At 43.0% G+C, this 23,252-nt stretch overlaps 1 long non-coding RNA gene across 1 annotated transcript in view; it reads right to left on the bottom strand.

Moving 5' to 3' along the window:
* Window positions 1-23,252, bottom strand: part of LOC309810683 — a 111,427-nt gene that overhangs the window by 31,138 nt on the left and 57,037 nt on the right. The window contains exon 3 of the long non-coding RNA XR_014295042.1: window positions 8,897-9,029. This is a non-coding gene — a long non-coding RNA (uncharacterized lncRNA). The remainder of the gene's footprint in view (window positions 1-8,896; window positions 9,030-23,252) is intronic.

Genomic DNA, 23,252 nt, shown 5'->3' with positions numbered 1-23,252 from the left:
CTGCTACTAGTCTTTCCTATGCCATTTGGCTCTCTGCACTGCTGCCAAAATTACCTTTCAGAAAAAACAATCAATTGTATTCTGTCACCTTGCTTTGAAACTTCTTTGACTCCATTTTGCCTACAGAATAAATTTCAAATCTTCTTGTTATGTCCCTAAGGCCCTTACCAATTGGCCCAGCCTCCCTAGAAGTTAGCTATTTCTCACACATATATGAGTGATTATTTTTCAGATGGATACAGATGCTGTTGAGATAAAGAAAATAAAAAACTCGTTTCAAAGTTTTACTGAATTCATACTAGTTTTATTCATGTATTTTTCAATCAATGGAACACAAAAATGTATAACTATTATCATGTGGAGCTGTAATTTTCTGATGTTTAAAAAAAATTCTCATACTTGAAAAGTTGAGAGTCAACTAGATTTATGTTTTTTTAAGTACTTTTCCAACTTTCAGCACTTATTCACGCTAAGTAACTTTTTAAAGGCAGGAGCATTCCAAGGATGTAGACTTTGAGAACAATGGTCTACATGGGCTGAACAATAAATTTGGTCTTGTAGCAGCGTAAGCATGTATCTATATAGTGTGGGTGTCAGTGGGTGGTGGAAAGGAGATTAGTCTAGGGCTTATATGTCGATAAACAGCTCAGGATACTATACTTTATTTTCAATTTTAAAAAGTCTGGCTCCTTAGGTAGACTTCAAAAAGGAAACTGGAGTAAAGCCACCTGAATTATAATACAATTTAGGCTTCCATAATGTCCTGTAATAAGAAGGGAGGATGGAAACAGTTTTCCCCCTCGTGAATCCACTAGTTCTTCAGCATCACCAGGACACCATCTCATATTGGACAGTCTCCCATTATAGAATCAGAATGTGGTGACTGGAATAAGCAGACTCTGGATTCAAATGGATTTGGCTTCAAATCCTGGCAACACTCTTGGTAGCTCTGTGACCTTGAACAAGTCACTTCTCTGAGTCTCAATTTCTTCATCTATAACACAAATAACAGATCCATTGTACAACATTATGACTTTAAATGAAATTAAGTTGTTCTTGTAGGTATTAATGTCTTCTTTTCTTTCCCTGTTACTAAAATTACCATGCTCCCAAATATCTCATATATGTTTAAGGCTTCAAACCCCATGTCTGGAAAGATCCTTAGAGCCTATTTAGACCACCTTAGTTTTCAGATATGGAAATCAAAAAAGGTCAGGTAAGTTTCCTATCATAATATAATGAAGTGATAATATTTGGAATAACTACGAAGGAAAATAAGGAAAAATAAAATTAAAAGATTTTGAGAGTTGCTGGAAATGATCAAGGTCAACAGAGGTAAAACAAAAACAGCCCACACATGTGCATCAGGGAAAGGATTTTCTCCAAAAATACTTTTCAAAACCAGAAAGGAAGAAAGCAGATACCAAAGGTCTCCCTGCCTCTGCACCTACTGCTGTTGGAGATGGTTATCCAAATGTCCCTCATGTTTCTGCAGGTCTTGCAAGCAGAGGCACTAACTGCCTTTGAACCAAGCCATCTTTTCAGGAATGTTTGTATAGTGAACAGTTGAGAAATGAGGACAGTTTCCCCCTCTAGAGCAAAGGGAGGTTTTTCTTACTTCCCATTATAAAAGATTTGGGTTCTCTAAGCTCAGGGCTCTTCCCTGTAACACAACCCACTCACTGCCCATGAAGTTGTCACCTAGCCCTCTTCACTGCCCTGTAGGAATCTGGGTTTAGGGAACCACTGCAAGAAAATGCTGATGCTTGGCTACAGCTATTACTGTAATTAAATCCTTTGTCTCTGATCCAGGGGTCTCATATCTTCTGCCCACATCCATGAAACTTTCTGGCTAACTTGTTAGTTTGCAAGTGGGGGGAAAACATCTCAGACTCTCCACAGTTCTGGACATTTGCTAAGTATTGTCAATGATCAAAGCTGGCTTTAAGTCCTTAAAGCAGAAACTTTAAAATAGGCTCCCCTGACCGCCTCATGCAGACTACTAGCAACTAAGGCAGACCCAGAAATAGTAATAATAACCATTTATTTAGTGTACGGAAACTCTTAGTGCCCCATTAAAATCCCCTTTGGATCTCTTCTAGCAGCTCCGTGATCTAATCCCCCAGCTTCGGAGGGCTTTGCTGCTAACAGCAGGCACCTGTGACCTTCTCCAGAGGCTTGACCTTGGGCACCAGAGCCACCTCACCTGTACAGAGTACAGGAAGTGGCTGGGGGTTTATATTTCTTCCAGGAAGCCTTGAAGACAATGAAGTAGAAGTACTGACTGAAGTAGAAGTAGGGGTGCCCTGCTTCTTTTCCTCAAGGCTAGATAAACTCTATGGGTATAATTTATGCTCCAGAAGTTCCTGTGGGATCAGGTTGAGACTGACTGATTGTGATTTGGGCCATTTGAGGGCCTTCAGGTAGTTTAATTTCACCCTTTTCTATATTCCCAGCATTCAAATAGGCCTAGCAGAAATCCCATCTAGGAAACTGCTCAGCCCAGGAAAAACTCCAATCTGAAAACTTGGCAGCAACAGCCCAGTTCAGGCAGCAGAAGAATGCTTTTCCTTGGCAGCCGTACTGGCATCTGGGGGAAGTCCTGAAATGGGAAGAGCCTAGAGGGCTGCTCTAGGGAAAGTTTATACAGCTGGGAAGCAAAAGCAGGCTGCTAGTCCTCCCTGCCACCCTAAAAAGACCACTGCTGTCCATGTATGGCTGCAAATCCAGTTCATAGGGCTACCATGACACTACATCCATAATGAGTCTCGTCTCAACAGCACCCCTTGACTCCTACCTGCAGGCAGCCTAAGTATGCTGTGATGGTTAAATTTTATTTGTCGACTTGGCTAAGCCATGACAGCCAGTTTGATCAAACATTAGTCTGGAGGTTGATGTGAAGGAATTTGGTAGGTGTGATTAATTTCTACAATCAGTTGACTTTAAGTAAAGCAGATTACCCTTGACAATGTGGGTGGGCCTCATCCTATTAGTTGAAGGCCTTAGCAGCAAAAACAGGTTTCTGGAGGAGAATTCTTCCTCAAGACTCAAGATAGAGGTCCTACCTGAGTTTCCAGCATTGTTAGTCTGCTCCATTGATTTCAGACTTGTCATCTCCCACATAACTGCATGAGCCAGTTCCCTAAAATAAATCTCTTTACATATAATTACACACAATCTCCTATTGGTTCTGTTTCTCTAGAGAAACTGATACAGGTATGTTCCACCATTCCCAGTCTCAAATGCCCCAGGAAAACATGACTATGGCCTTCATTTTAGCCAGTTCTTCAGCCACATTCAACCTAACTGAACTTGAGCTAACCAGCCCCCTAGGCTTATACTTCCAGACTGCAAGTATATCCCTACGATTATGTGTCTGCCCAGTGCCCAACTGCAGTCAGGTGCTCTTTTGCACACTCTTTAGACAGGTAGCTGATTACATAGCTCAGCTACCTATCCAGCCCCCACAGAACATGCCTAGAGCCAACCTCCACCTTCCTTCACACAGAACACCCTATACCCCCAAAGTACACTTTTCCTCTGCCATCTCCCAGCACCCTTTTCCTCCTGGAACCACTGGCACAATCCAATGCTTAGCAAACTTCCTGGCATGTGGAGGTGCTCACGAAAAATCTAATGAAGGAAAGGTTGTCATTTAGCAAGCTCAGAAGCTCCAAGAGGATTTTTGAGAACTCTTCTGGTGGACCAAGGAAAGTTAGAAAGTCCAGCCACCCCCTCCCTCAAGTGGTAGATCACTGGCATCTCAGTGGAATGCTATACCATCAGGGTCAACTCCTCCTCACCTGACTGTACTCACTGGAGCACAGGTCAAGGTTCACCTCCAGGCAAACTGTTTCTGCTAAAGGGAGAGGAGTCTTAACCAAGAACAGGTAAACTGCCAAGTATAACCATATCTTGTCTCAGTCATCATGTCCCCTGCTCCAGCCTCCTTAGTACCAGCCATATTTGATCTACATACACAAGCATTCTGGATTTTGCCTCCTGTTTGGTCAGTGCTCTCCATCCAGCTTTGTTCTCTCATAAGCTCTCATTCTGAGATTCTGGACTCTGGAATCAGAGCTATACATTTTAGAATCCTGGCTTTATCACTTACAAGCTGGGTGACATTAAACCTCAGTTCCTTCACCTGTCAGGTGGAAGCCATCTAACAACTTTCCAGGACTGCTGTGGGTTTAGAAGTAATCAGAGAATTAGTGAGATCTAGCAGAGCATCTGGCACACAGTAGGAGCTTTTAAAATGTCAGCCATTAGGGAGTTCCCTGGTGGCCTAGTGGTAAGGATTCTGGGCTTCCACTGCCATGGCCTGGGTTCAGTCCGCAATCAGGGAACTGAGATCCCACAAGCTGCATGGCATGGCCGAAAAAAAAAAAGTCAGCCATTGTTATTATCATTGTGGGATGAAAGTTAATATTTGACATCCAGGCACCACCACAATTATTTTTGTAAAAAAAGACATCTTACACCTGGGCCAGGATAGCCTGCAAACCCTTTCAGACTGGAGAACCTAAGCAGAAGACTTCCCAACTACTCCCATAAGTCTGCAACAAACTTAAGACAGGAAATATTAAAAACTACTTAAAGTTTTTATATTTTGAAATTTCAATTTTCTTAGCCATTTACAATCTTTGAGCTTCACTCTTCCATATGTGAAAGGAGCTGGTTTGTCAGCTTCCCCTAATGGTAGCTCACAAAAATAACTTTTCATGAGAAGTCTATAGAAAATTGAATTAATTCCTATGATTCTCAGCTCTAAATGCACATCATAAGTAACCCCTGTACAGCTTTGTAAGATGCTCTCACACTGGATCTCCAAGAAAGAATTCCACTTCTATGGGTCTCTGTGTGGCCTGGATGATTGCATCTTTTAAAAGCCCCCTTGGAGATTCTGATGACCAACCAAGCTTGAACACCACTGACTTACTCTCTGATTATAGATAACTCAAAACTGTACAGAGAGATGTGATGTAGAAATAGATGCAGACTTGCACCACGGGGGCTGCAGGCAGCCCTCAGCTGTTCTCAGCCTGCTCTCTGTTTCCCCCACACCCCCGCCCCCGGCACCTCCGCATTCTGCTTGTCTGGATACATTAATTCAGACTGCAAGTTACCCAACTCCTGCAGGGTTCCAGCAGGGCTTCAAAGGGGTGGAGCCCCTGCTGCTCTAGGCAGATGCTACCTCAGACCAGCAGTCCAGAGGAAAAGGGGGATGGGTAGGAGGGAGCTGTGTATAGAATAGAAGCAAGGAGCAGAGAAAAGGGAGAGGGTGAGGGGTAAAGCTGTATTTATGCACCTGGCTGTCAGAAAAGAAGTGTGACCAAGTAAGAGGGGTTTCCGCAGAGAATAACAAGCCCCTCCCAGCCATTCAGAGGTTGCCTGGTTTGCTGCACTGTATATAATGCTGCTTCTGCTTCTGTTCACATCTCTTTTAGAGAAAAATATTGCCTAGCATTGTTATGTTCCCCTGCATCTTATTCCTGTCCCCACTCCGTGACTGTACATTATCGGTAGGTTCTCTCTTCTCCTATTCTCATATCTGGTAGCAGGATGCAGTGGTTAGCTGGCACAGATTTGTTGCTCCGCAGATTTGTGTTGCATTAATGAATGGTGAGCTGGTAGACTGTCCTCCCCACAAGTACACACACAGTGCCCCAGACTCTAGATGCAATTCTACTTTGTCCCCAGGCAGAATGCATCCCTCCTTCCTCTGGGTCTGCAGCATTTGGCACTTCACTTATGGTTACTCCAGTCTAATCTGTCCTGTAGATCTTGGGTTACGTCTGTGTCACTGCTGCCAGGCTGTGAGCACCTCAGGTAAATGGGTTGCTTTGTCCACCAACTCCCGGCACAGCACTGACATTAAGTAGGCTCTTGAATATTTGCTACCTCCAAGCCAATTTTCTATCTCCATATTATTTCACTGTCATCTGGTTTCTTCATCACTTGGAATAAAATCAATGAAGGGGAAGAAACACCAGGTAGGAACCTGGTCATACAGCTGCAGATAACCTATAAGACCTCTTGAGTTTCCATATCTGTCCACCAACTGGACTGAATCAGCTCCAAGGACACCCAGAGATTGAAGCACTAAACAAATAGAAGATATCTGGAAGCATGGCACTGGGGAAAGCAAATGAACCTGAATAAATTCCCTGCAGATCAACCTTACTTCATAGAAACCTCGCCATTACTTTGAATTGTCTATTTTATTCCCATTTGAAGAACAAAAAAGAGAGTCTCAGAGCTTTGATTTGTTTAAGGTCAGAGAGAATGCCTAGGATTGGAACTCAAACCCGTCTGAACCCACAGCCCACTCTCTCCACACACTGCCTCACCAGTGGGAGACTGACCACACAAGACAGTGTCTTGGGGATGGTGCTGAAGAACCATAGCTTCATTAGGATGGAAATAGTTTTCATCCTCCCTTTTATCACAGACTGTAATAGAAGACAGAGTTTCACAGTATGACATTTCTATATTACTAAATCATGTCCTTTCCCAACTCTGCTTTTATTCCCCTTTTGGAGTCATTTTAAAAAGCTAGGGCATTTAAAATTTTTATTTGAATTATTGAGAATGAAGATAAAATCATTCCCAGCTTTTTGTAGGCCTTAGAGCTTGTATTCCTACGCCATCCTACCTCCACCATCCTACCTTACAATTTCCCCCTTCTACTCCCCCCAATATACATAGAAAACCAAATTTATCAGTCCAAGTACACCCTTGAACTTAGAGTCCATATCCTTCTACTAACTTTGGCTAAGAAAGTTTCTTGAAATAAACTCTGAAACCTGGATGACATATTTCATGAGAATCTAATCTAGTTGGTTTCCCAATATTTATAATATGAGAATACAGTTCCTACCAAATATAAAAATCCATCTCCACCTGATAATAGTTGTGCTTTTTAAAGTATCCATTGATTGAGAAAATAGTCAAAATGATAAAAAGTCAAAATGAATTCAGTCGAGTTTGGAAATGTTTATATTTTCTGCATCTATATGGCATCTATAATCCATCTGAAAAGTAATCACTTGTATGTGTGAAAAATAGTTGACTGCAAGATAGGCCAGGCCAATCATCAAGGGCCTTGGGCAGCATACCAAGGAGATTCATATTTATTTTGTAGGCAAAATGGAGTCAAAAGTTTTAAAGCAAACTGACAGGACCGGATTGATTTTTTTTTCAGAAGATAATTTTGGCAGCAGTATAGAGAGCCAGTTGTGAAATGGGAAGAACAGTGGCAAGAGTTCAGGAAGGAAGTGGAAAATGACATTGGAGCCACAGTGATGCAGAGATACCTCTGACCCCAACATTGGAGGACTTGGTAAGCAACCAGGTATGGGCAGTGCAGGAGATGGAGGGCCCAAGATGTTTCAAGATTCAGAAACTTTTGGAGACTGTTACCTCGAAAAGAATAAGGAATACCAGAGGAGGTGTGTGCTTTTTAGATGGGGTTGGGGGTTGGAATTGGTGGAATGGTTGGTGAGATTGAATGGATCTATATGTACTAAGTTTGAAATGATAGGGTACATTCATGTACTGTCTCTCCTGCATGCCACCGGATATTAAAGTCTGATAATGAGAAGATCTGAGATGGATCTTTAGGCAGCAGTAAATCATAGTTGTTATGACAATAGCTTACAAGTCAGACAGACCTTGGTTCAAATCCACTTACTAACTGGCTTGAGCAAAATCCTGAACTTTACTGAGCCTTAGTTTCCCCATTGGGAAAATTGGGATAATTAATACCCACAACAAGGGTTTCTTACAAAAGACTGCAGGGTTTTTTAAAATTAAAGACTATATATATTAGTAACTCACATGGCATATAATAGCTGCTCGACAAATAGCAGGTGCTGTTATGTAGATTGAAAGCCTCCAGGGTAAGTGGTACCATCTCCTGATATAGTGAAATTTATCTTTCTTGGAGAGCAAAAGAGAGAAAAATGAAAGGCAGGGCCCTGGGGATGCCACACTAGAGAAACAACCAAAGGAAGTGCAGGCAAAAAAGGCTGAGAAGACAAGAAGGAAATCAGGAAAAGAGGGTGACCTGGCTGTCACTGGAGGAAAGAGCTTCAACAAGCAGAAGGTGGGTCCAATTCTTGAAGCTATGGACCAATCATTAATCTTGAATTAATAAGGAAACCATAATGCCCTGAAGAGTGACGTGAGGATAATGGCAACCCACTGGGGCAGTATTCAAGCACTCCTAGAGCTATGAAAGGTGAATTATCAAAACCATTATATAATTACAAGAGAGAACATAATCTGGATTAAAAATGAGAGCATAACTTAAAATGAGAGCATAATCTGTATTAAAAATGAGAGCATTGACATTGCCAAAAAAATGATGCATCTATTTGACGTACCTGGAGCAATTAATGTCTACTGCTAAAGTTTCCACTACAGATGCAAGAAAAAAAGTAATCCTTGTGATTTACTATGCTGTATACCTGTTACTTAATATTATACATCAACTATACTCCAGTAAAAATAATAAAAAGTTAAAAAAAAGAAATAACCTTATCAAGAGTAAAGAGCCTGTTTTACTCAAAAAAAGGAATCAAAATTTCAAGTTAAAGAAAATTGTCCAAACAAGAAAATGTGCAAGTACTCGTCTGTCACTCATCTAAACAATCCAATCCATCGACAACTGCTGTTAGCTCTATTTCCAAAATCAATTCCAAATTCAACCCCATTCTATGGTGGCTTTCTACTTCGTTAATTTAGCTAAATTGGAGCTTTACTTCCAAGAATTCCTGTGGGTTACATTTTGACATAAGAGAAGTTTGCAGGAAATTTCACTCTCCAAAACAAAGCGGCAGCCATTAAAGTCTAAACGTCAGTACAGGGTGCCCTGCGGCAGTTCACTTACGTTGTTACAGTTTGACTTGTTGGTTCACCTCCTTGGAGCAGGGCAGCAGCTGGGCCCGGAGCTTCTCCAGCTCCCTCCAAGTCTCCTCTTCTGTCCTCTCCGCGTCCTGGATCAGGTACTGGGGGGAGGTCACCTGCGACATTAAGTTGGAGGCACTGATAGATGTAATCCCAATTTGTCCCCAGTCTCCCCTGCTTCACGTTCAGTTTTTCTTCTCAACTCCTGGACCTACTGACTTCAGTGGCCTCAGGCCTCCACTAGACAGAGAGGCACCAGCTTTCCAGAGACTTCTCTATCTCCTCCCACAATTGTGTAAGGTCTAAATCCTATAATAAATCCCATATTCCACATTATTCACAGTGGTTTTTTTCCCCTGATTGAATGCTGACTGATATAGAAATTGAAACTAAAAGTGATTCCAGGGAACAGAAACTTAGGGATGGTTCTCTAAATTAGCTCTGAGTTATCTGGAGCTGATTTCCTGATACAGTTAAAGAGACGACTAAAGGAGACAGTGGTAGTTTATGACATGCAAAAGATTTAGTTGAAGTATCACCTGGAGACATCTGTAATCAAGTGTCAACAGAAGGCAAGGATTTGAGTGAACTAACTGCTATCAAGGAAGATTTTAGTGAAAATAAAAAATGTTTGGGAGTGAATGAGTGTTTCTAAGTGCATTGAAGAATTTGGGGGGGAAAAGAAACTGATGAGCTTAAGGATTTATAACTGTCCTGAAAGATAAGGATATCCTGGACCACAGACCAAGATTTCTGAAAACCAAACATGAATTTAATCCTTTGGGTGGCTGAATTACAACACAAGTTGAATTCTCCACTTTGCAGCGTTTCTTATGTTAAGGTTAGGACACAGATTGAGAAGGAATACGAATTAAAATTTGCGATTGGAATATGGGAGCAGATTCCCATGACGCTGGGGACCTTGAACCCCTAAATTCTACTGATCCTCCAGTCCCAGCAAGCCCCAGGAGGTAAGCTATGAAGTGTGACTCATAAGGAGGTCAATACACACCTCGAGAACTGCAGTATTTTGTCAGTACACATTGACAGAACCTCAGTAATGTGCAAGGGAATGGATCTTAAATTGTATTGGACCAGGGAAGAAGAAATATATTGTTGGACCCTCCGAAATTAGTTTCTTTAAGTGCACAAAGCAGAGACTCTGAAATCAGTGTGTTAGCTCGAGGGGCTGCAAATGACCCTAAACCTGGAGTTAAAGGTACTTTACACTAAATGAACTTGCAGTTTCATAAGCTTCTTGGTATACTGATGAAGGGATCCAAAGGCTTTGGAAAAATGACATGCTTAAGTGGATTTATTATGCAATACTTGTTCAGATACCTCTAACTATGTCTCCCAGAATGGTCCAGCAGATATACCTTCCACTAAGGCTTTGAGAAATGCATTGGGGAAGGAAGCCCAGCTTCCATAAAGAGCGTTATGGTGGCTGTTCTCTAAAGGTTAAGAGATGAGAGGAGGAAATGCTGCCATCAAACTGGGGTCTCTGAATTCAATGGGGAGAATGAGATACTGGCCTGGCAGGAGCCAATTGGTAGCATTTAATCACAGAAGACAAGGAAGATATGGTTACCACAATGGGCAGCAGAGCTGAAAGTCAACAGAAGAGTCTGACCCATGGAGACCTTTGACTTTCGATAGTTGATCGTGATGTCCCTAGAACTGAAATAGGTGATCACCTTACTAATGTCCAATTTGATTAGTATAAGTAGTGTGGCGAAAAGAAGTCATACCTGATTCAACAATAAAGAATTGTGGACCCTCAACCAATTGCCAGACTTAAGCCAGTTCATGGGCCCAAAGCCCCTTGAAAGAAAGGAAGACAGGGTCTCCTCAAGGAACACTCCTACTAGGCAACGAAAAATGTACACTCTAAGTCTTCCTTCCAACTTCTTCTAAGTTGAAGAGTAGTCTTCAACTTAGGGCAATTTTACCCTCTGAAGGGTAGCTGTCAATGTCTGGAGACATTTTTGGATCGCCACAACAGGGTAGAGGCTAGGGATGCTACTAAACATCTTACAATGTACAGGACAGTCCCCCAGTGACAAAGAATTATGTAGCCCAAAATGTCAAGAGTGCTAAGGTTAATAAATCCTGCTTTTCCCAAGAGACCTGTGACCACTGAGTTCCAACAAGCAGAAAGTGGGTCAACATCATCACAATTTGCAGTGATTCAGGAGGACCAGGGCTAAACATTAAGCTTGGGATTGGCATATATGATAAATCAGAGTCACAGCACAGACTGAAGAGCGGTGTGTGGACAATGTTCAGGCACCCCTAGAACTCTGAAAGTTTAATTATCCCAAACATTACATAACTGCAAGAGGGAGAAAGTAATCTGGATTAAAAATAGAATATAATTAAACATAGTAACAAACTAAAATTTGTGTTTAAAGTAAAAATGTCAAGTGATCCTTTTTCACTTACCAAATCCAATTCATCGGCAACTGCAATCCAAAAATCAATCCTAAACCCAACTCTTCCCATCTCTCCCACTTCTGCTACCCCCTCCTTGAAGCCCCTGGCATGTCTCTCCTAGAAAAGCCACTTTAACAGCCTCTTTACTTCCTCCCTTGTTCCTGGAGAATCTATTCTTGACATGCTGCTGCCAAGTGGTCCTCTTACAATGTAAATTACTCCTGACACTCCTGAGCATCACAGAGAGTACAGCTGAGGATGTGAGATCATAGTGTGGGGGATGAAAGTGGGAACTCTTTCCTACCTTGAAGGAAAGCCCAGAGGTATGAGTAAAGAAAACACTGACCCAGTTTTGCTCCGCTTGATGGAGCAAATATGGAAGGTGTCCCTGGTTTTCCTGCAGCCATTCCTGGTCTTGCCACCCTTCCACACACACTCTCACAAATTACCCTTCAAAGCAGCAGAGTGATCTATTCAAACCATAAATCAGGTTGCTCAGCATAAAACAAATGCCCACAAGGAGCCTCCTGGAACCAGCGCCTAATCCAAGTAGTCCCGAGTGGGGCCTGAGGGTCTTACAGCGTTTCATCTCTCCAGGTGATTCTAATGTGTAGCCAAGGCTGAGACCCACTGGACTACAGCTGTACTTCTCAAAAATCTAATGTGCACACAAATCACCCGAGAGGCTTGTGAACTTTACTTTCTGACCCCAGTAGGGCTGGGTGGGGCCTAAGATGCTACATTTCTAACAAGCTCCCCATGTGGTGCTGATGCTGCCGCCTGAGCACCACACTCTGAGTAGCCAAAGCCTGGGAGGGTAAATCATTGCTCCCCTCTACCCAGATCACCCTTGCTCATAAATGCTTGAAATCATATTTTTCACCCTCTACCAGCCCTCCAGTTTCTCAGCCTCCTAGACCCACCAATAGCTCTGCAGCCAGCCAGCTCAGGACAGAATCTGTGGACAAAAGAATGACAGAATAATGATGTCCACTACGGGAGACACTATATTTCTTCCCACTGTACAGTAAGGCTTCCTTCCAGGTAAAATTAAGCAAAATTCAGCCCCGCTATGTCCCATTGGAGACTGGATCTTCAGAGGGACAGGTTAAAACCTAATCACAATACCCTCCTCTCTCATATGCATCTAGAACAGTGTTTCTCAACCTTTTAATTATTATCACCTCCCTAAGGAGCATTGTTAGACTTTTTAAAAATCAATTTATTTATTTATTTTGGGCTGCGTTGGGTCTTCGTTGCTGTGCGCAGGCCTTCTCTAGTTGTGGTGAGCAGGGGCTACTCTTCTTTGCGGTGCATGGGCTTCTCATTGCGGTGGCTTCTTTTGTTATGGAGCACGGACTCTAGGCACACTGGCTTCAGTAGTTGGGGCTCACGGGCTCTAGAGCGCAGGCTCAGTAGTTGTGGCACACGGGCTTAGTTGCTCCGCGGCATGTAGGATCTTCCCGGACCAGGGCTCGAACCCGTGTTCCCTACGTTGGCAGGCAGATTCTTAACCACTGCGCCACCAGGGAAGTCCCTAGACTTTTTTTTCTGATTGCACCCCCCTCCCCCATGAAATGTTAACACCACACATACTCTTGCCCTTTGTAGGGACACAAAACATTGTTAATACCTGTGTTTTTTGCCGCCCCCTTGTGGACAATATCACCCTCAAGGAGTGCAGAATCTGAGATCTTCCATTCACTCATTCCAACCACCCAGCTCCCAGGCCTGGTGTGTAGACCACACACTTATACACTTTTCTCCAGCCTGACCCTTCCAGCCCAACTTATATGTTAGAGAGGACACCGTTTTTAGAATCACACAAACCAAGTTAAACCCAGCCTCTGCTATTTACAAGTTTTGGGACCTCAGGCAAATCTTTCCCTTTCTTAGCCTAAGCATCTCAACTGTTAAATGAAATCAAAATATTCACACTGAGAAACTGTTGTGAGGTGTAGTGGGGGAGGGGAAGTGCCCTGTAAAACATAGATTACAATGCCCAGCACAGGGCAAGTGTCTGATAAATGGTCGTAACTGGCCATGATTTGGGGGTTGCCCTCCAGAGCTTCATACCTCAGTTGAGATCAGATCCTTAGCACCTGGCTCCAGTAGCACCTTGATGGCCTTGTATACCAAGCCAAATGAAGATTAGACGTCTGTCATCAGGCCACAGGGCAGCAAGGAGAAAGACACATCTTCCCTGGAGCATCTACCTGAGAACCAGGAGATGCTAAAGCAGTCCGGGGAGTATTACTGGAGTGGGATAGGGAGTTGAGAGGGACTTACCAGCACAAGTAAATGTACAGCCTGCAGCCAAGGCCGCTGTTATCGATTCATAGTCCTGACCCAGTCTCTTCACCTCAACACTACCCTTGATGTCTACCTCCTGGGCAAGAATAGGTCTGGGCAGCCCAGAAGTGCCACCCCACTCCTCTTCCCAAATGCCCCTGGAAACTCTGACTAGAGGCCCATTTCCAGCAACATGCCCAGCCTCCCTCACCATATGGACCCTAACTTGTCTCCAGAAATGCCCTCCCCCACCCCACCAAACAGTACTGGCCACCACTCTCCTACTTATCAAAGAGATTCTCCATCTTCGCAGACTATCCACCACCACCTAGACTGTAACCTTCACCTCCAGGGCATACCCCTACTTTGCAGAGTACCATTCAAGCTGGGTACATTGTTCTTCTCCTGTCAAGTCCAGCCACAACCAGAAAGAGTGAATCAGCCCTTTTGCCTTCTACTCTACAGACATTGTGGCTGCCATCCTCCAAAGCAAACAGCCTCCCCACTCTCAAAAGTACAATTTCCTCTTCAACCAACTCTCAGGTCTCCACCCCTCCTAGACACCCTGACATAATCCAGTGTTTAGCATGGTGATTTAAAAAGTCCTAGATGAATACCTGTTGCCTATGTCTCCACTGCGGGCACCAGAAACACCCACTCCCCAGAGTATCTGACTCTGTCACTAGGGGCGGTGTGACCTTCCTACAGGTGATGTTGCCTCCCTCAGCCTCAACTCCTGTACCTGTCACATGGCAGTAAAAGCAATACCTCTAGGGATAATTAGAGGATTGAACACCCAACAGAGAGCCTGGCTTCCACTTGGGGCCTCTCTAGTGAGAGACTGACCTGAAAAGATGGTCATCCTGGTGATGCTGCCTGAAGAACAGGTGGCTTTCCTGGGAGGGGAAATCGTTTCCAGTCTCCTTTTTTATTTCATGATACAAATGAGGACCAAGTTGTATCATATTACAGTACAGACTTATTACTAAAGAATTATTATTATGTTTTCCTGACCTTAACCCCTTCCCATAGTTGATTCCACCGTCAAGGCCAAAGGCTTCTTAAAGATTCTACCACCTAACAAAAATATCGTATAAAATATTTAGTATTTCAACAAACAACCAAAATTTAATATTTTATAAATAAATAATTTCTAGCCATTTCCATCATTTCAGCTTGTTTCTTGCAAAGGAGAAAGGTAATGTCTTATAATTTTCCTGTTAAATCAGCATATAAAATGAAATTTTAAATTAAAATTCTATCAAAAATGCATTTGATATTGTCATGGTTCTCAGCCCTGATGAGTCCTCAAAATCCACCTGCAGAGTATTTTAAACAAAGTTGCCTGTTTGGGGCCATGGCAAATGTGCTGCAAAGAACATCTTATACTTATCTTTTGGTGCACATATATATCTGACTCTGTAGAGTGCATATCTGAGAATAAAATTGCTAAATCATAGGAGATGCATGTGATCAGCTTTTGTAGATCTACCAAAGAGTTCCTAAAGTGGTTGTACAAATTAACACTCACATCAGTAGTGTGTGAGAATCCTCACTGTTCTGTATTCTCACCATCACTTGGTACTCTGTCCTTTTTATTTTAGCCATTTCAGTAATTGTTTTAATTTCCATATCCTGAACCACTCATGACGTTGAGCGCGTGTTTATTGGTCATTTGTATATTTTCTTTTGAGATGTGTCAAGTATTTTTTTCTGAGTTGGCTTTTTACTTGTTAATACCTAATATATATATTATATTCAGGGTACAAGTCTTTTGTTTCATGTGTATGTATTGAGAATATCTTTCTTGCCATCTCATTCTCTTAATGGTGACTTTTGTTGAATAGAAGTTCTTAATTTTAATAGATCTTAATTATCAGTTGTTAACTGTCATCAATAGTAAAATGGATAAATAAATTGAGGTTTATTCACAGAATGAAATACTATACAGCAGTGAGAATGAATAAATCAGAACTATTTGCAACAATATGGATGAACCTCGCACAACACTGAGGGAAAGAAGCTAGACACAAAAGTATATATTATTTTAGTTTTTTTTTAATTCCAAAAGCAAACTAATCCATGATGTTAGGATATTGACAACTTTGGCTGGGCTGTAATAACTGGAAAGGGGTACAAATGGCTCTCTTGAGCCGCTGGCAGTAATTTGTTTCTTTTTTTTTTTTTTTTTTTAGTTTCTGCTTTATAACAAAGTGAATCAGTCATACATATACATCTGTTCCCACATCCCTTCCCTCATGCATCTCCCTCCCTCCCACCCTCCCCATCCCACCCCTCCCGGCGGTCACAAAGCACCGAGCTGATCTCCCTGTGCTCTGCGGCTGCTTCCCACTATCTATCTACCTTACGTTTGGTAGTGTATATATGTCCATGCCTCTTTTTCGCTTTGTCACAGCTTACCCTTGATCTGAGTGCTGGTTACCCAAGTTTGCTCAGTTCATGAAAGTTCACATTATTGACATGATATGTTTACTCTGATAAAAAGTTATGAAAGTAGAGGTTCATATGCCTGAGCTCCAACTCCAGAGGGCCTGGATGTCCATGTTTCCTAGTGACTCAGATCTGCAGCCAGGGCCGAGGAACTTTAATCAATACTCTGGCCATAAATATCTGCAGATATAAGGACTAGAAGCCCCATTTCTTGAAAAATGTCTACTTTGTTAGACACAGTTAAATGGTGGGATTATAGGAACTTCCCTGGTGGTCCAGTGGGTAAGACTCTGGGCTCCCAATGCAGGGGGCCCAGGTTTGATCCCTGTTCGGGGAACTAGATCCCGCATGTCACAACTAAGAGTCCACATGCCGCAACTAAAGCTGCAACTAAGACCCTGCAGAGCTGAAATCATTAATTAATTAATTAATATTAAAAATAAATAAATAAATGGTGGCATTATAGAGTTATTTTTTCCTGTTTCATTACCACCTAAATTACAATGTTGTTTTGTGCAATTATTAAAATCCTGTGAATTACACTTCTCCGTTGTCTCATTCATTTTTTAAATTGTTGCTTTGATTCTCTGGAAAGAAACATTTGCTTGTAAGTCTAGCAATGTGGTGAGAGGAAGGAGGGACAGAAGCTATGAGAAACTGAGAAGATAAACATGATCCTCATGATGCTGGCTTGCCTCCGTCTTGTGCTACTCTGATGAGTTCCAGCCCATAGCCAAGCATCCTCATCTGACCAGGTGTGGGGGGAGAGTGGCGATGTACACCTCTCAGAAGGCAGGGTCCAAAGTTAATGGGGTTCTGCAAATTATTGTACAGAGTGAGGTCCTGAAGAACAGGAGAGACAGAGGCAGCTGCAGCTGCCAGGCACAGGTCTCTCCTGGGCTTTCTCTCTGTCTTCTCATGCCCTGTGTGTGTGTGTCTGGCAGTTTGAAAGCAGACTAGTCATTCATCATTTTTTGCAAGGGCCTATGAAAAGGGGTATGGACTCTGATGCTGCTAGACAGATTCTAGTTTAGATCAGAGGCCGAGGAGTGGGGAAGGATACACAAGAGGGGGAAGGCATGTTAACACTATATTTATGAGCCTGGAAGGAAATGTGACTCTGGATAATGGTGATACTGGCTAATGGGGTCAGTTTTGCAGAGACAAAGAGCCCCCATTCCAAGTCATTTGGTGGTTGACTGTTTTTCACACTTTAGAAAGCCTTCCTTCTTATTCCCAGGCAAAATGAATCCTTCCCTCCTCTATGCTTCTGCTGCACTTGGCACTTGTGTATATCCCACTAACCAGCAGCATCACCAGGGAACTTTTAGACCTGCACATCCTTAGAACCCAAACCTACTGAATTAGAAGCTCTGGGTACAGGGCCCAGTGATCTGGAGTTTAATGAGCCCTCCAGGTGATCCTAATGCAGGCTAGAGTGGTTCTCAAACTCTAGGAGTGCCTGTTCCTTTAGGTGAAGGGCACCTGTGCAGTACACCCTGTAGGACTTGGAAATCAATGGAATGTAGGAAGGCAGAGAAGTATTAAAAGATGAAGATGTTTCTAGTTTTGGAAACTGGATTAGTTGTACCGTGAGGCCAAATAAGGAACACAGGGGGAGGAGATATTTCAGTTTGTTATTATTTGTTTGTTTTGTGGGATTCATAGAAGGTAAGGAGCAGGTGATAAGTTTGTTTTTATGCCTGTTTTCAGATGTGCGAGCTCCATGCATGTGTGTTTCACTCAGTGGCTCGAAGTATAGATCTGGAAATGTGAGGTCTGAGCTGGGGCTATGGACAGTAGGAAGCACTGGTTATAACAACAGCTGAGGAGCCGCATGGGCCTGGTTTTAAATCCAAGCTCTCCACTTTTAATTCTTTGAGCTTGGGTAAGTTCATACACCTTCCAGAGCCTTTGCTCCCTCATCTGACAATTAGAATAATCATACCTACCCACAGAGTTCAGGGAAGGATTGAATGAGACAACATGTTTAACTCAATTAGCCAAGCTCCTGGCTCATAGAAATGGCTGGTGCTACTACTTTATAGATTTGTGAGACAGCAGAATATAGATGGGAAGTGCAGGCCATGGAGTGGAGCTGGTCACCCAGGTTGTGCAAGAGAGAAAAAGCAAGACTGAGCCTGGGGACACCAACATGTGGAGGGGGCCAAGCAGGAGCAGCAAGGAGATCAACGAGAAGGCACAGGTTTAGAGGCAGGAAGAGGATCAGAAGAGAGTGGCCTGTGGGTCAATGGATGAAGGAATTAGATCAACAGCTGCACATATTGCAGACATTAGTCAGGACTGGAACTGAGAATTAGCCATTTTATTTGACGATGAGAAAGTCAATGGTGACCTGGAAAACAGCAATGTCAGTGGAAGTGTGATGGGAGAGGCAGACCCTCCAGCCACATCAAACAATCCTTATACTGTAAGTTTAGTCATTAAAATAGATCCATAGTTGGAAGAGAGAAAGGGAATGTCATCCACCTTAAAAATGGGAAGAGCCTAATTAATGGCATTAGTACATGTAAAGGAATAATTTTGCTCAGATCAAAAACCTAGGAGTCGGGGGCTTCCCTGGTGGCGCAGTGGTTGAGAGTCCGCCTGCTGATGCAGGGGACATGGGTTCGTGCCCCAGGTCTGGGAGGATCCCACATGCCGCGGAGCGGCTGGGCCCACGAGCCATGGCCGCTGAGCCTGCGCGTCCGGAGCCTGTGATCCGCAACGGGAGAGGCCACAACAGTGAGAGGCCCGCGTACCGCAAAAAAAAACCCAAAAAACCTAGGAGTCAATATTTGTTTCTTTCCTTCGCATCTCACATCTGAGTCATCAATTACTCGTATTGGACCGACCACCAAAATAAATCTGGAATCTATCCACCTCTTTGCTCCACTGCTGCCACACCAGTCCAAGCTACCCTCATCTCTCTTCCCCAGGCAAAGGCAATAGCTGTAACTTCTTTCCTCTCTTGCCTCTCCAGGTGCCTCCCTACCCCTGCCCTCTTCCCAGCTGCCCCAGAGATTTTTTAACATATAAATCAATCACAGTAGTCTCTTTGTCAAACCCTCCAGAGGCTTCTCACCATACTTAGCAAATAATCAAAACAACTCACCTTGGTGGGCAAAGCCCCACTGATCTGTTCCCGCTTCCTCTCTGACCCTATACAGTCCAATGTGGTAGCCACCAGCCACATGTGGCTACTGAGCATTTGAAATGCTGGTAATAGTAAAAAAAAAAAAAAAAAAAAATTCTTTAGTATTTCTTTAACAATTTGTACACATATTTATATTCATAGAGCCAGATGTGACTAATGTGATTGAAAAACTGAATTTTAGGTTTTATTTAATTTATATTATCTTAAATTTAAATAGCCACATGTGGCCAGTGATTACCATCGTGTACAGCACAGAGGTAGAACATGGCCTTCATCACAGTAAATTCTACTGGACTGGGCTGCTCTGGCCTGATCTCCTGCTATGTTCCCCCCTGCTTACTGGATTTCAGCATAGCTGGCAGCTGACCTTCTGCTCTTCACTCACATTAAGCTCCTTCTCCCCTCAGGGCTGCTGCACAGATTTTTCTCTCTGTCTAGATTTTGTTGCTCGTTGATCTTCACACGACAGCCTTGTCTCAGCTTCAACGTCAACTCCTCAGAAAGGCCTTTCCTTTCCACCCAAATGAAAGTTTCCCTATTATGTTATCTTCAAAGCATTTCTGGCTAGGTAAAAACATTTTCCATATGGGTTGTTGACTTGTTTATTGCCTGTATCCCCTTTTAGGATGTTATTTCCCCAAGGGCAGGAACCTTGACCCTCTAGTGTAGGTGGAGGACTCAAGCTTTAAAAAATAAGAGGCAAAAAACCCCACAAAAAACGAGGCAAGGTTGCTGAATGTGAGCCTGCTTGGGGATAAAGGGATTTGAGAATCCAGGAAACCCAGTAAGGAACCGCTGAAAAGGATTTAATTACAGCTAAAGGGGCCACTGGGCATCACTGAGGATCCAGAAGGGAGTAGACGTCATCAACAGTTTGCAGTAAAATCTGTAGTGTGATTTTTCTCCAATAAGAGGAAGAGCCTAGATACGCTTATCACATTTAACCCTCACAACAACCTTTGAGGTGTGCTGAAGTGTCCCCACTTTACGAGTTATTAAAAGCAGAGAGATTAAGGACCCTACCTAAGACCATGAAGTTAATAAGTGGAGAAGCTAGGATTTGGACCCCGGCATTCAGAACCCAGAGCCAGTGCTCTTAGCCACATCACCATATTGTCCCTCTCCTTATTAGAGCTGCGCATAGTGGGTATTTCATTAATGTGATAAATGTCCATTGCAGGGCTCCATGATTTCCCATCCCTTCCAAAATGGTATACCAGGCATAAAAAACAAGATGAGACAGATAACAAGACCATTTGAATAAATTTACATAAGTCAAACTTTTGCACACAAACAATACACGTAGCGCAAAGAGGCACACAAAAAATAGACATTAAATACTTTAGAATGGTTAAATAAAAGAAAATTAGAACAGAAATAGAGTTACAGATATAGAAAACAAACTTATGGTTACCAGAGGGTAAGAGGGGGGAGGGATAAATTGGAAGATTGGGATTGACATAAACACACTACTATATATAAAATATCAATAGATAACTAATAAGGACCTACTGTATAGCACAGGGAACTCTACTCAATAGTCTGTAATGGCCTATATGGGAAAGAATCTAAAAAAGAGTGAATATATGTATATGCATAACAGATTCACTTTGCAATACACCTGAAACTAACACAATATTATAAATCAACTAACCTCCAATAAAATTTTTTTAAAAAGAAATTAGGGAAAAACAGGGAATAGATAAATAAAACAAGAGAAGAGCCTTGCATGGACATATAATGATAACATGCCGTGAACTAAGAAATAGAACTGAGCCCTCTGCCCTGAGGCCAGGGAGACCACGGGCTGCCCAGCCCATCTCTCTAGCTGTGAGGACCAGGGTCAGAAGCTTCCCTCCTCCCCTCAGAGGTCTCCCACCATTCTAACCTCACAGAGCTTGAGGTGATATGGGGAAGGTTTCAATTCATACAGAACTGCTTATAAATTTTTTAAAAAATGTTTTACTATTACTAGCATTTGTCACTCAAAAATATGAATGCATATCAATTTTAGGTGAGGCCAAAAATGGACCTTCAAATCAAAAGCCTATAAATAAAAATACTATGTACTTTGGTGGTTCTCATCTTTAGAATAACTCAAATACACTTCCATATATTAGGAATCCACAGCACTAAAGCATGGCCCAGGGATCCAAAGTGTGTGTGTGTGTGTGTGTGTGTGTGTGTGTGTGTGTGTGTTAAAAGCAGCCCCGAGATGATTTGCATGACCAGTCTCACTTGGGAAGCATTGCACTGCCACTGAATGACTACCAGTTTCCTAGTCAGACATATAAGAGAGGGACATTCCAAGCATGGATAATGACAGTGCAGCATGGAAAGTCCTGGTAAGTTCTGGAAAAAACTCATCTACTAGAGCTCTGGTCTGTGGAGATCGGCAGTAGAAGCAGATGTGATGGGGTCAGACTCCAGAGGTTCTAGGAAGCAGGGCTGAGAGCGCTACACTTCACCCTGGAGACATCAGGGGCGGCATAGGTTTAAAGCAGGAGGTGGCCCAATCAGGTGTGCTGGTTGGAGGCGTGACTCTGGCAGCCAAGTCCAGTGGACTTGGGTGGAGGGACTGGCGCACGTGCTAAGTTAGAAGAGGGAAGGCAGCCATGTGGACTTGCTGTCTAACAGATGAGGGAGATGCAGGATAATGCTTAAGTTCCTGTCCTCAGAGATCGGGTGGAAGGTGGTCCCTTTCTCCATGTACAAATTGTACACAGATAAGGTCAGGAGGAATAGGGCTGAGCCACCCTGGGAATAAATAAGCCTCTGCCTTTTTGAGTCATGTAAACCAGAATGTGGATGTGTAAACTGTTGTGTTCATTTCATCCTGACTCTGCCCCTAGGCTGGAAGCCTGGGAGGAAGGAATAACAATCGCAGTTTATTTATTCCAAATACAAATGCTGTGTATAAGTAGCTCAGCTTGCTCAGTGTCTTGTGTTTGATAATTTTTTTTTTTTTGCGATACGCGGGCCTCTCACTGTTGCGGCCTCTCTCGCTGCGGAGCACAGGCTCCAGACGCGCAGGCTCAGCGGCCATGGCTCACGGGCCCGGCCACTCCACGGCATGTGGGATCTTCCCAGACCGGGGCACGTACCAGTGTCCCCTGCCTCGGCAGGCATACCCCCAACCACTGAGCCACCAGGGAAGCCCCTTGTGTTTGATAATTTAATTTAGTCTTCTGGCTCCCTGGGTCTGTCTGGTCTTGGTGTGTAATTGCTTAGCAAATCTGCCACCTCTTTAAGTCTTGAATATTCCTGGTGAGTATCACTGACCTACCAGACTCTATTGTTGGCCATGCTGGTTTTGAGCATCTATATCCCTTTATGTTTTAGTACTTTCTCCCTTCCACCCAGATCATTCCCTTCTCATCTGCCTTGTTAGACTCTTTTTTTCTCTGCCTCAGTCTTGTTGGATATTATAAAAGCAAAAGTTATCATTTCTTATATAAAGTACTACTCTAATAAGCATGTTACAGTTCAGCTCAGCATCCTCCACAGCGGTGGCTGGGGAAGTCCTGCTGGGAAGGTGCGCAATAATCCAGCAAAGAGATAAGACGTGGACAAGGGGGAGTCAGGAAATGAGAAAAAGGGAAGAGGCCCAAGGATTCACATGGAGACTGCAAATAAATGCATTGAGGGGAGAGACAAAAGATATTTCAAAAATTGGAGATCACTATTCAAGAAAGAAGATGTGACAAAACAGAAGATTAAACAATAATCACTGGGGGCAGAGATGTGGGTCAAGCAGATATTTTCACTCAATTCTAGTATAGTAGAAACAGGCATCATCGCTGAAAACTTGAAAAGATTTAAAAAGAAACAGCTTCTTACTGTAGCAATTCCACCTAAGTTAACCTCTGTGAAGAATTCTATCTGGTTCAGTGACACATATGAGATTCCAGAGAAGTTGCTCCCTGCTCTTAAGCTTAGGGTCCCAAACTGTCTGGTCTCCCCTGCTGAGAATCCTACCTCCTCCTGATAATAGCAGGACAAA

The sequence above is a fragment of the Mesoplodon mirus genome, assembly GCF_964341445.2.
Source record: "Mesoplodon mirus genome assembly, chromosome: 9".
In the NCBI taxonomy this organism is placed as follows: Eukaryota; Metazoa; Chordata; class Mammalia; order Artiodactyla; family Ziphiidae; genus Mesoplodon; species Mesoplodon mirus.
The sequence above is the reverse complement of the archived record's forward strand: the minus strand, read 5'-3'. Positions and strand labels throughout refer to the sequence as shown.